Genomic DNA, 11820 nt, shown 5'->3' with positions numbered 1-11820 from the left:
GCAAGAATGACCAGTCTGCATTGAGTTTGTGTTAGAAATAGAACTATGTAAAGTGTTGCATTGCATTAGTGTTCAGACGCCATGGTTGCTGAAGGAAAACTTGCTGTTGTATAGTATAATTTGCTTTATTGCTACACACTGTTACAAAATGGTGACTATGTGAAGGCACAACAGAGCATCCAAGTAGATTTTTTTCATTGAATTTATAGTATTACCACTCATGAAAAACATTTGTCATTGTTCTAATGCATGTTTGTTTTTCTATTTTGATTCATGTGGACATTGATCTGATCTCATACAGCCCAGCAAAATCTTTGCTCTTTTGTCGCAATTTGTTCTTCTTGCATTGATTTTCTGCAACTACCTTAGCTCAAGCTTTGAGCTTACAGATTTTCTTCCTTGGATTCTGATTCATAGGGCTTGATTCACAAAGCGGTGCTAACCCAGTTAGCACACCTAAAAGACTTTAGGCGTGATAACCATTGCACCATGCTGGTGAAAAGCCAGTTTAGGCGTGATAAATTTAGGCGTGATAAGTTTAGAGAAGTTTAGATCACTTGCTAAGTCCCGCACGCAAAGCAGTGCCATTAAACTCTATGCGAAGTGCACCAGACTTTGCTAGCGCAAAATTTTTGATCAGCTGTGCACTGCGGTGCTAACCCAGTTGGTGTTAAAGTTATCACACCTAAACTTATCACGCCTAAACTGAGTTTAGGCGTGATAAAGGGCTTTTCACCAGTGTGCTAACTGTTAGCACCGCTTTGTGAATAAAGCCCATAAACTGCTAGTCCAAGGAAAAGACCAAGAGATTGTTAGCAGATAGAGAATACGGTTTCTGAAAGTAAGATTACATCTCCATCTCCAATGGCTGAAATGGACATTACAATTAATTCATTTCTTCTTGAGTGGGGTTCTTTATACTTAGAGATGGCCAATCACATGCAAATAGTGCTGAGTTGATGTTAATTTTATGACATCAACTCAGAAAGTTCCCATGCAATTTCTGTATGTTACAAAGTGAACAGGGAGTGAACAGTGATTCATACTACAAAGAGCCCATGCATTACAGAGTATTAGGGATGGCTGAACATTGTGATTTTGTGTCCACCAACGTGTCCGGGAATTTTACACTGAAAATTTGTGAAACAATCGTTCAAGGTGAGCCCCATTGACTTTAATGGCATGAGAACTTCTAAAACCTTCAGAGGATCTCTACAGCCACAATTTCTTTGAAAAACAATGTGTACAAAGTGTCCAAAGTGTCAATGGCAAAATAGTCACCCATAAAATAAATATTTTATGCAAACGCTTTTTTAAATATTTTTCTTAAGAAATGTCAACATTAGCGGTTAATAGCAAAGCCTCCATACATGCTAGAATCACCAAATGTGCAGAATATATAAAGGAAAACAGTGGGAACAAAGGGAATTTCAAAAAAAGACTGTCGTTTTTGAGAAAATCACATTTTAAAGTTACAATAAGGAAAAGGTTTTTTGTTTTTTTTCTTAAAGAAAATGCAGCTTATAGATAATGTATTAACCTATCAATAGTTTACATTTCCTTAAATCAAAAGAAAGAGCAGTGAATTTCATGCTGGGGTTTCCAGGTGGTCAGTATGCAGTGTATAATGACCATGTGGAAACCCAGTGAAACTTGCCACGCTTTTGCCAGGGATTGCTGTGCAGCCATAATATTGCTATAGAAGTATCCCTGACAACTATACCTATGTTTTGGACAATAAAAAGTTACATTAAAAAAAATGACATGAGGGTCCCTCTCCCAAACCTCCAAGCCTCTCTAACCCCTTGTCACCCATGCAGATTTGGATCGCCACAATGCGGAGCTCAGACCACATGAGGCTCCGCACCCTGAGCTATACCAGTCTGCATGGTCCACAGTAATGGGGGGGGGGGTTCTGTACAAGAGGTGCAGCCAAGCCTCCCCCTCTCCCCTGGAGCCCTTGTCCAATCCATGGACAAGGGGCTCCTCCCCACTTCCAGTGTCCAGGAGGTGGTGGGGCTGTTGACGTCCTGTGTGTCCGCTATCTTAGGTCTCTTTTACCCCTTGAACCTCATGATTGGAAATCAGAATCAACTTAGGAGAAAAAGTGAATTGCATATGGGCCATAATATCTTTACAAAAGTCTAGATTAAATGTTCAGGGCTGAGTAAAAATATTGATATTACCTCCTCTGTATTAATATGATTAACTTTGTGAAATATTACTCCAATTCTAGTACATAGTATGTTTGAATGTGCTACACAAGGCTCACTATTATAAAAAAAAATGTACCCAGTAACAAATAGGAACAAATAGGAATTATGAAGGAAAGAGAAAAAATAAAAAGACAAATACATCTTAATCTATTTTTCACAAAACAAATATTACCTTTGCAATCTTAAAAACCACAAAATATGATTTATTTACAATTAGGCTATATAGGATTCTGCAAATGATAATGGCTATACTCAATGGTGTAATCTTGCCCTTGATCTTTATCTAACAACAGTTAGTTTTCCAAGAGAAAAATAAATGTAATCAAAAGATATACAGATTTGATAATATTTTGACTTTTTGAATTTTACGTTACTTTTTTTCCCACATAAGGATAAGAACATAATAAAAGGCAACGTTTATAAATACAATTTGCATTCTACAAGGCAATATACAACCAATAATTCATCAAGGAAAATATTTGTTTGTGTAACTATATTTTATTGTTTAAAAATGTAATTCAATCTATAATTCTGCTTTAAGGTTTACAATAGCAATATTTGAGACATCCTTAATTATGATGCTCCCGTGGTGAGAGATAGAAGGTTAAGGTTTTCTAAATGACTACTGTAATCAAATGCACCACATGTATTCAACAATATAAAATAATTTAGTTCACAAGTATATTGAGCAAGCCATCATTTTTCCAAGGTGAGACAATAAAATGCACATAAAATAAAATTGTGATATATATTTTTTTTAATACACACAGGAAGTCCATTGAAATCATTTTGTGGCCTCCAAAACAGGCATTTTCTTTTTGCATATTTACTCTTCAAAAAGTGAAATTCAAATAACAATGACTATAATACAAAATATCTTAGCTGAATACTTCCAAGGTGACTTTAGGGGAAAAAAAAATAATTACAATTTGTGCATATTCATTTTTTTTTTGTTTTTACTTTACATTACAAGTGAACTTTGTAATGTCCTGATAGGGTTCAGTTGTAAAATTGAAGTCTAGCCATGACTAAGATTATTCAATACATTATCACATTATAATGATTGTGCAGTGTAATCAAAAAATAATAAGAAGAATAATTTGGGTGTGACTATCCATTGTATACACATGACCTCAGACATCTGCAGCAAAATCAATTAACCCTTTGCACACTCCAGTTGCATGCAAATGTTTTCATGCAAATCAATCATCCAGGAACCAATGTTATCCCTTACAGGTAAGTGAACAGCCAGGGTGTTGGTTAAAAAAAAAGTATTAATTCTCTTGCATAGTCACATACACCACACAGAGGTTTCATATGTGTCCTATCTACGGCCCTGCAACATGCAATGTGAAAACATGCAAGCATTAATTGGATCAAACCCATCTAAAGGGTGTGCATGGTTGGGTATGTGTATGTGCCGGTGTGTGTATGGTGCTCATGGATGTATTTTGCTGGCTCCCTTGTAGAAGTACCGTATATACTCGCATATAAGCCGACCCGCATATAAGCCGACCCCCCAACTTTTCCCTGAAAAACCAGGGGAAAATGATTGACCCCCATATAAGCCGGGGGTAGGAAATGCTGGCCGCCTTATTCCCCGAGTGTGTCTTAGTATAGCTAGTAAAGTGTCCAGTATGGGTAGGTAGTGCCCCAGTATAGCTAGCATAGTGCCCAGTATAGCTAGTATAGTGCTCAGTATAGCTAGTATAGTGCTCAGTATAGCTAGTAAAGTGCCCCAGTTTAGCTAGTATACTGCCCAGTACAGCTAGTATAGTGCTCAGTATAGCTAGTAAAGTGCCCCAGTTTAGCTAGTATAGTGCTCAGTATAGTGCTCAGTATAGCTAGTATAGTGCTCAGTATAGCTAGTAAAGTGCCCCAGTTTAGCTAGTATAGTGCTCAGTATAGTGCTCAGTATAGCTAGTATAGTGCTCAGTATAGCTAGTATAGTGCCCCAGTTTAGCTAGTATAGTGCTCAGTATAGCTAGTATAGTGCTCAGTATAGCTAGTATAGTGCTCAGTATAGCTAGTAAAGTGCCCCGTATAGCTAGTATAGTGCTCAGTATAGCTAGTATAGTGCCCCAGTATAGCTAGTATAGTGCTCAGTATAGCTAGTATAGTGCTCAGTATAGCTAGTATAGTGCTCAGTATAGCTAGTATAGTGCCCCAGTTTAGCTAGTATAGTGCTCAGTATAGCTAGTATAGTGCCCCAGTTTAGCTAGTATAGTGCTCAGTATAGCTAGTATAGTGCCCCAGTTTAGCTAGTATAGTGCCCCAGTTTAGCTAGTATAGTGCCCCAGTTTAGCGCTCAGTATAGCTAGTATAGCGCCCCAGTTTAGCTAGTATAGCGCTCAGTAAAGCTAGTTACGTGCCCCAGTTTAGCCAGTACAGTCCCCGCTCCCCATGGCCGCCGCCACTATTACCTGGCTGCATCTTCTATTTCAATCTCCGTTCTTGTAAACATTCAGAGCAGCGCGCCCGGCGCTGCTACTGTGACGAGCGGCGAGCCAGGAAAGAGCGGTTCCCATAGTAACAGGACGCTCTTTCCTGCCTCGTCACAGTAGCAGCGCCGGGCGCGCTGCTCTGAATGTTTACAAGAACGGAGATTGAAATAGAAGATGCAGCCAGGTAATAGCGGCGGCGGCGGCCATGGGGGGAGCGGGGGACCCGCGGACAAGCGGAGGGGGGGACCCGCGGACCACCATGACTCGCATACAAGCCGAACCCCCAACTTTTGGCCCTCTTTTTGGGGGTCAAAAATTCGGCTTGTATGCGAGTATATACGGTAGTTGTATGCACTATACAGTATGTCCTAAGAATAGGAGGATATGTACTCCTAATCTTTAGATACAATAAATGCTGGCATGTTTGTACTATGCATGTTACAGCGCCAGAGTCAGGAGGACACATATGAATTCTGGGGAATCTCTGTGCAGTGTATGTGACTACACAAGAGAATGTATTCCTTTGTAATTATCTTTTCAACTTAGCTGTAGGGATAGCATTGGTTCCTGGATAGGGATGCTCACTTGGATTCAGATTCTGCACAAATAGAATTAAGAAATTTGAAAATGGAAATTGGAATTCAACGGAAATCTGATTTAACGCAATTCAGTAATTTTAGCCCAATCACAGAACTCAGAAGCATTGGACCAAATGATGCAATTTTTCTTTTTAAGACCAATCACAAACAAGTTTTACGATTTCTGTTTTTGTCGCATTTTTTTTCCATGTTTTTGCATTCGCTGATGCAAAAAAGGCTAATAAGATACTCCTTGAAAATTAGGAATCGGATAAAAGTTAAATTGGAAGTCAGAAAATCGGAAATCGGAAAAACAGAAATTTGGAAATCGAAATTCCGACGGAATCAGAAATGGCATTTTCTACTATCTCTATTCCAGGATATTTGACTTGAGTGAAAGAATTTGCATGTAAATGTGTAAAGGGTTAACTTATTTTGCTGCATTTGTGGCTATATTGGGATGCGAACTTTGAAAACTAGAAACATTTATGCTGCCCACAAAAGTGATGGAAAAGATGTTTCAAGGGGTCTAACACCTGGAGGGGGGCATGGATGAGTGGGATAGACGCCAAATGTCCCGGGGAAAAAAATCTGAATTTGACGCAAAGCAGCGTTTTAAGGGCAGAAATCACATTGAATGCTAAATTGCAGGCATAAAGTGCTTTAAAACATATTGCATGTGTATACTTCAAGCAGGGAGTGTAATTAGAGTACTCCTTCACACTGACACACCAAACTCATTGTGTAACGCACCGCAAACAGCTGTTTGCGTAGTGACCGCCGTGCTGGACTGGTGCGCACCATGGCGAGAGTGCAGGCCGTGGCGGTGTTCAAGCCCATATGGTCGCCAGGCTGTGGTAGCTCAATAGAACAACAGTGACTTTCCAGTTGATCAAATTTGCTCTGTCCACAATGAAGCAACTGCCTTATCTTCTTGTATGTAGGTAGGCTTAGGTAGGTGCCCCAGTAGTTAGCTAGGCATAGGTAGGAGCCCCAGTAGTTAGGTAGGCATAGGTAGGAATATGCTTGGAAAAAACAAAGAGAAATCAAGAGCCCAATATGGTGTAGTATTGTTAAGTTGGTTGTGGTTAAAAGCAAAATATTTAAATATACTCACAAACATGGGTTACCCATAGGCAACCACTTCAAGTGCAGGTGGGGAGTATTAGAACCTGACCCCACTCAGGTTTTTAAGATGTCGCTCTCTGTAGATAGGAAATGGGGTAGCACCCCTCCAAAAAGGGTGGACTCAAGATTTCAGCAAGGCTTGGTGTACAGAGGCGCCAGAGTAGAATAAAAACATTTAAAAACCATCTAAAAGAGGGGGGGATGTTCAGGTGGACTTACCTCCCTCAAAAATATAAAACTCATTTGAGTCACAATATATCAATACCATTTTTTTTTATTGAACTCCACTTAGTGCAACGCGTTTTGCAGGTGTGGTCCTGCTTCATCAGGCAAACAGGAGTATAACTCAATGGGTCTAAATGCAGAAGTGAGCGCCTCTCAAGAGTTATACTCCTGTTTGCCTGATGAAGTAGGACCACACCTGCGAAACGCGTTGCACTAAGTGGAGTTCAATAAAAAAAAATTGTATTGATATATTGTGACTCAATTGAGTTTTATATTTTTGAGGGAGGTAAGTCCACCTGAACATCCCCCTCTTTTAGACTGTTTTTAAATATTTTTATTCTACTCTGGCGCCTCTGTACACCAAGCCTTGCTGAAAGGCATAGGTAGGAGTCCCAGTATAGGTAGGTAGGCATAGATAGGTGTCCCAGTATAGGTAGATAGGCATAGGAAGGTGCCCCAGTAGTTAGCTAGGCATAGGTAGGAGTCCCAGTATAGGTAAGTAGGCATAGGTAGGTGCCCCAGTAGTTAGCTAGGCATAGGTAGGTGCCCCAGTAGTTAGCTAGGCATAGGTAGGAGTCCCAGTATAGGTAGATAGTCATAGGTAGGTGCCCCAGTAGTTAGCTAGGAGTCCCAGTATAGGTAGGCAGGCATGGGTAGGTGTCCCAGTATAGATAGTTAGGCAGGGCCTGGCTGGCACAGTAATAGCAATTACCAAGGTCCAGCTGCAACAGATAGGGCTGTATAATGCAGTGTCAGTGGGCAACACAAAAAAAACCACATCAGGAGTACATTAGCTCTCAAAAGAGCTGTTGAGGGGTGCTATTTTAGCAATAACAATCAGCCAGAAGCAAGCTAACAAGTCTACAAGAGCCTAACTAATCTTTCCCTATGAGAGTCTGCAAGCAGCTGTCCGTGTACTAATTACTGCAGGCACACGCGTGAGTGTGAGGGCCCATTTCCACTTGTGTGGTGTGAATCGGCGCGGAAAAAATTTGCATGCGGATGCCAATTCAGCATGCGGTTGTATGCGAATTTTCATATGAATGACGCTGTATACAAATTTAACCATGGCAGGGCCTGTGTGCTTTGACAATGATTCCATGCGAATTCGCATGAAAATTTGCATACACCTGCATACCGGTATGCAAATTCTGATGGCTCTGCCATGCAAATTTTTCACGCAGACAAAACCGCTCAGAAATCCTGACAAGTGGAAACAGTCCCATCCACTTGTATTGGCTATGCAAATTTGCATGCGGCAAAGGCCAGCGCCTTTTATAAGGGGGGAGTGGCTCCAGGAGAGAGTGTAGCCTAAATGGCTACAATGTGCCTGCTGACTGTGATGTAGAGGGTCAAAGTTGACCCTAATCGCACACTATGGGGTGAACTGAACTTCTGCATAAGTTCGCCTTCACTGGCGAACGAGAACCACCGAAAGTTCGCCTGGATCCGTTCGGGCCATCTCTACTTGGAATACAGCATGGGGATATGGGGAGGTATTTGTGGATGATTCTGTACAGATCAGTATGAAGTGGTTGGAGGTTTTTTTTGGCTACGTGGACTGTGTGTCCAGGTGGTGGAGTCCCCCAAAAATGAACACCCTCAAAGGTGAGAAGGTAGATTTTGAGAAGGAGTCAGTCTGATCTGTAAGGTGAGGCTAAGGCAGGGTATATTGTACACTAATGGGCAGGGAGACTCAAAGGATTCAACTTGATGGATGGAATTTTTTTCAACCTGGTAAACACAGCAGCTTCTGCTGTAATAAGATGTCATAAGCCATTAGTAGAGCTGTCAGAACAGCAGTGCGTATTCTTTGCAAATAGCTCTAGCTTTATGTAACCTTTTTTTACAAATGGTTTATTTGTGTACATCTATAATTACAGCCGGCAGCAGCAGTAGTCATTTTTATATGGCTAACTGTTAATAGTCACCTACTGAGTGAGAAACCCTTCACCTTGTGAATGTGACATCATGCCTCGAAGTGTTTACATGTGTGGTCATATGGCTTAGCCACTGATAGATCACAGTGCTGTATAAAGAAAAAAAAGTTTTTGCTTCTAACAGCATGCTAGCCACGATCGCAGGCTAGCAAGCTATTTATGGAGCGGAGCTCCATAACTACAGCGGGGATATGCGCACAATCCCCGCTAATCTCCTCCCCAGGACTTGACACCAATCAGCATTAGGCGGACCTGGGGGAGCCACCCTACGATCTAAGTAAGGCAGTAATAAGGTGGTTAAAATCATATACGATTTGACACGATGTGAAATGGCATGTAATGCTTTGCTCTGGCAATGCACTACTAATACTTTCTCCAGACATCATTCACTGTTGTGATCAGGGGTGTCCTTTACAGCAGCATAATGGACAAGCATTTAAATGTATGCTGTAAACGAAACCTTGCTCACATATGGGTCAACTTCAGTTAGTACTGTTGTGGTACAGCGGTTAAGGTACTTGCCCACCACACAGTGAGACCTGGGTTCAATTCTCAGCTATGGTATGTAAACTGGCTTTTGAAATAATATAATTCTCTGGCAGATGAGACCCTAGGGAATAGGTAGAAGGGAGAAGGGAGTCCTAAAATAGGGGTCTGTGTGAAACCTAGATGTTAGCCTGGGACATTTGATGTGTATTTCACTCAATCATGTCTGCCTCCAGGTATTAGAGCCTTTGAAACATGTTTTCTATCATTTTTCTAGGCGTTAGAATTTTTTCTATTTTTCAAAGTTCGCCTCCCCATTGAAGTCTATTGCGGTTCACGAACTTTTTTTGAGAACCGAGCCTTTCGCGGAGGTTTGCGAACAGGGTTCGCGAACCAAAAATCGGAGGTTCACGACATCTCTAGTTAGCTCTCACAGATTGTAATAATTTTGGAAAGTTGGCAGAATAAATCTTATTGGTTGAGGGAGGGATAGTTATGCCTAGATAATCAATTCCTGTTTTCACCCAAGGAAATGTGAAATCCTTTGAGATCTGTTTTTTTGTGGAGTCAGTTATATGGATTCCCATTAGAGTTGATTTATGCTCATTTACTTTATATAAGGAAACTTTTGAAAAGTCTGATAGTGCTGTACATACCGCTGATAATGAGTTTATTGGGTTTGATATCGTGATTAACACATCTGCAAAGAGGTTAATTTTTGCAGAATGTTTGTTATGTCCAATTCCCTTGATATGGAGCTTAGAGCGTATATATTCTGCCAATGTTTCCATTATCAGGACAAATATTAGGGGTGATAGAGGGCACCCTTGTCGGGTTCCGTTAGAAATCTTAAATGTTTTAGAAACTCGAGACATTAACACAAGCAGTGAGTGTTTTATATAAAAGCCAAGACCGCTTGAGCAAAGTGGCTTCTTATTCCAAATTTGTGGAGAACTGCCTCTAAGAACCCCCCAATGGACCCTGCCAAAGGCATTCTCCGTGTCAAGAGCCAGAAGCAGAGAAGGCCTTTGAGAGGCCTCCATTATATGAAGTAGATTGAGGACTCTGCGTGTGCCGTCTGCTGCTTGTCTGTTTTTGGTGAACCCCACCTAGTCTAAGGAAATGAGATCGGGTAGAATATCGAATAATCTGTTCGATAAGATTTTTGAATATAGTTTGAGATCACAATTTAATAGTGATATTGGAAGATAATCGGAGGGACTCATGGTGTCTTTTCCCAGTTTAGGTAAGACTGTGATTACAGCTTTTGTGAGTTCTTGGGGGATGTTTCCTGGGGACATAAATGAGTTAAATATTTCAGTTAATTTGGGAGCTAACGCTGGTGCGAAGGTCTTGTAGTATTCATTACTGAACCCATCTGGCCCTGGGGCTTAAGTTTCAATTTTTGGATTGTATTAAGTACTTCCGATATCATAATGGGTTTATTTAAGGAGCCAATTTGTTCCTCTGTAATGCTTGGTAGTTTAATTTTGGTGAGGAATGAGCATATTAGTGCTGAGGTAGGATGAAATGTGTTCGGATCTTGTTCTAGATTGTACAAAGCGCCATAGAAATCACTGAAGGCATCAGCAATATGCTGAGGATTAGTTAGTAATGTTTTTTGGAGGGGGTGAGTCAATTTTAAAATTTTAGATTTGGCTTGTTTAGTTTGTATGATTTTTGCTAGCAGGGGGCTTGCTTTATTGCTTTGATAATGTGAGAGGTTGAGTTTAGAAATACAATATTCATATTCTGAGGTTAGTGCCAGTCTGAGCTTATGTCGTAGATCAAATAACGTTTTTTAGTTAGGAAGGGTCGCCGATGTTTTGTGTATAGTTTCTGTCAGGCGGATTTTAGATAGAAGATCGTCTATTTCAGCAGTTTTCCCCTTTTTAGCTTGGGCCCCTAATTTTATGAGACGACCCCTCAACACAGCCTTGTGAGCTAACCATACCGTAGTTTCTGAGACTTCCTTTGAGGCGTTGAGTTTAAAAAATTCTTCTATTAAAGAGAACCCGAGGTGTGTTTAAAGAATGTTATCTGCATACAGAGGATGGATCTGCCTATACAGCCCAGCCTCTGTTGCTATCCCAAACCCCACTAAGGTCCCCCTGTACTCTGCAATCCCTCATAAATCACAGCCGTGCTGTGAGGCTGTGTTTACATCTGTAGTGTCAGTCTCAGCTGCTCCCCCACCTCCTGCATAGCTCCGGAACCTGCCCCCGTCCCTTTCCTCCAATCAGCAGGGAGGGAAGGGATGCAGGCGGGGACTGGAGTTCTGCAGGAGGCGGGGAGAGTAGCAGACTGACACTATAGAGATAAACACAGCCAGCTCTGACAAGCTGCTTGTCAGCAGCGTGGCTGTGATTTATGAGGGATTGCAGAGTGCAGGGGGACCTTAGGGGGGTTTGGGATAGCAACAGAGGCTGGGCTGTATAGGCAGATCCAGCCTTTGTATGAAGATAATATTCTTCAAACCCACCTCGGGTTCTCTTTAAGGTTTTAAGGAGTTGTTGGTTTTTCCCAGATAACAACAATGATTAATTAAACGACATAGGGGTCTATTATTCATATTAAGAGAATTTTTAACTGAAAGGCTGATGGGAGCATGGTCTGACCAAGTGATTGAGTGGATTTGGGAATTTATGCTTTGAAGTGTGTGTCTACCAGAAGTCTATTCGAGTATATGTACCATGTACCAGGGAGAAATATGTAAAGTCCTTTTCCGCACCATGAGTCGCTCTCCAAGGATCGTAAAAATCTAGTTTAGCTAACAGTTTAGAGAATTGTTTAGAGTGTTTTG

This window comes from Hyperolius riggenbachi, chromosome 8 (genome assembly GCF_040937935.1).
Source record: "Hyperolius riggenbachi isolate aHypRig1 chromosome 8, aHypRig1.pri, whole genome shotgun sequence".
In the NCBI taxonomy this organism is placed as follows: domain Eukaryota; kingdom Metazoa; phylum Chordata; class Amphibia; order Anura; family Hyperoliidae; genus Hyperolius; species Hyperolius riggenbachi.
Note: the sequence above shows the minus strand (reverse complement) of the source record.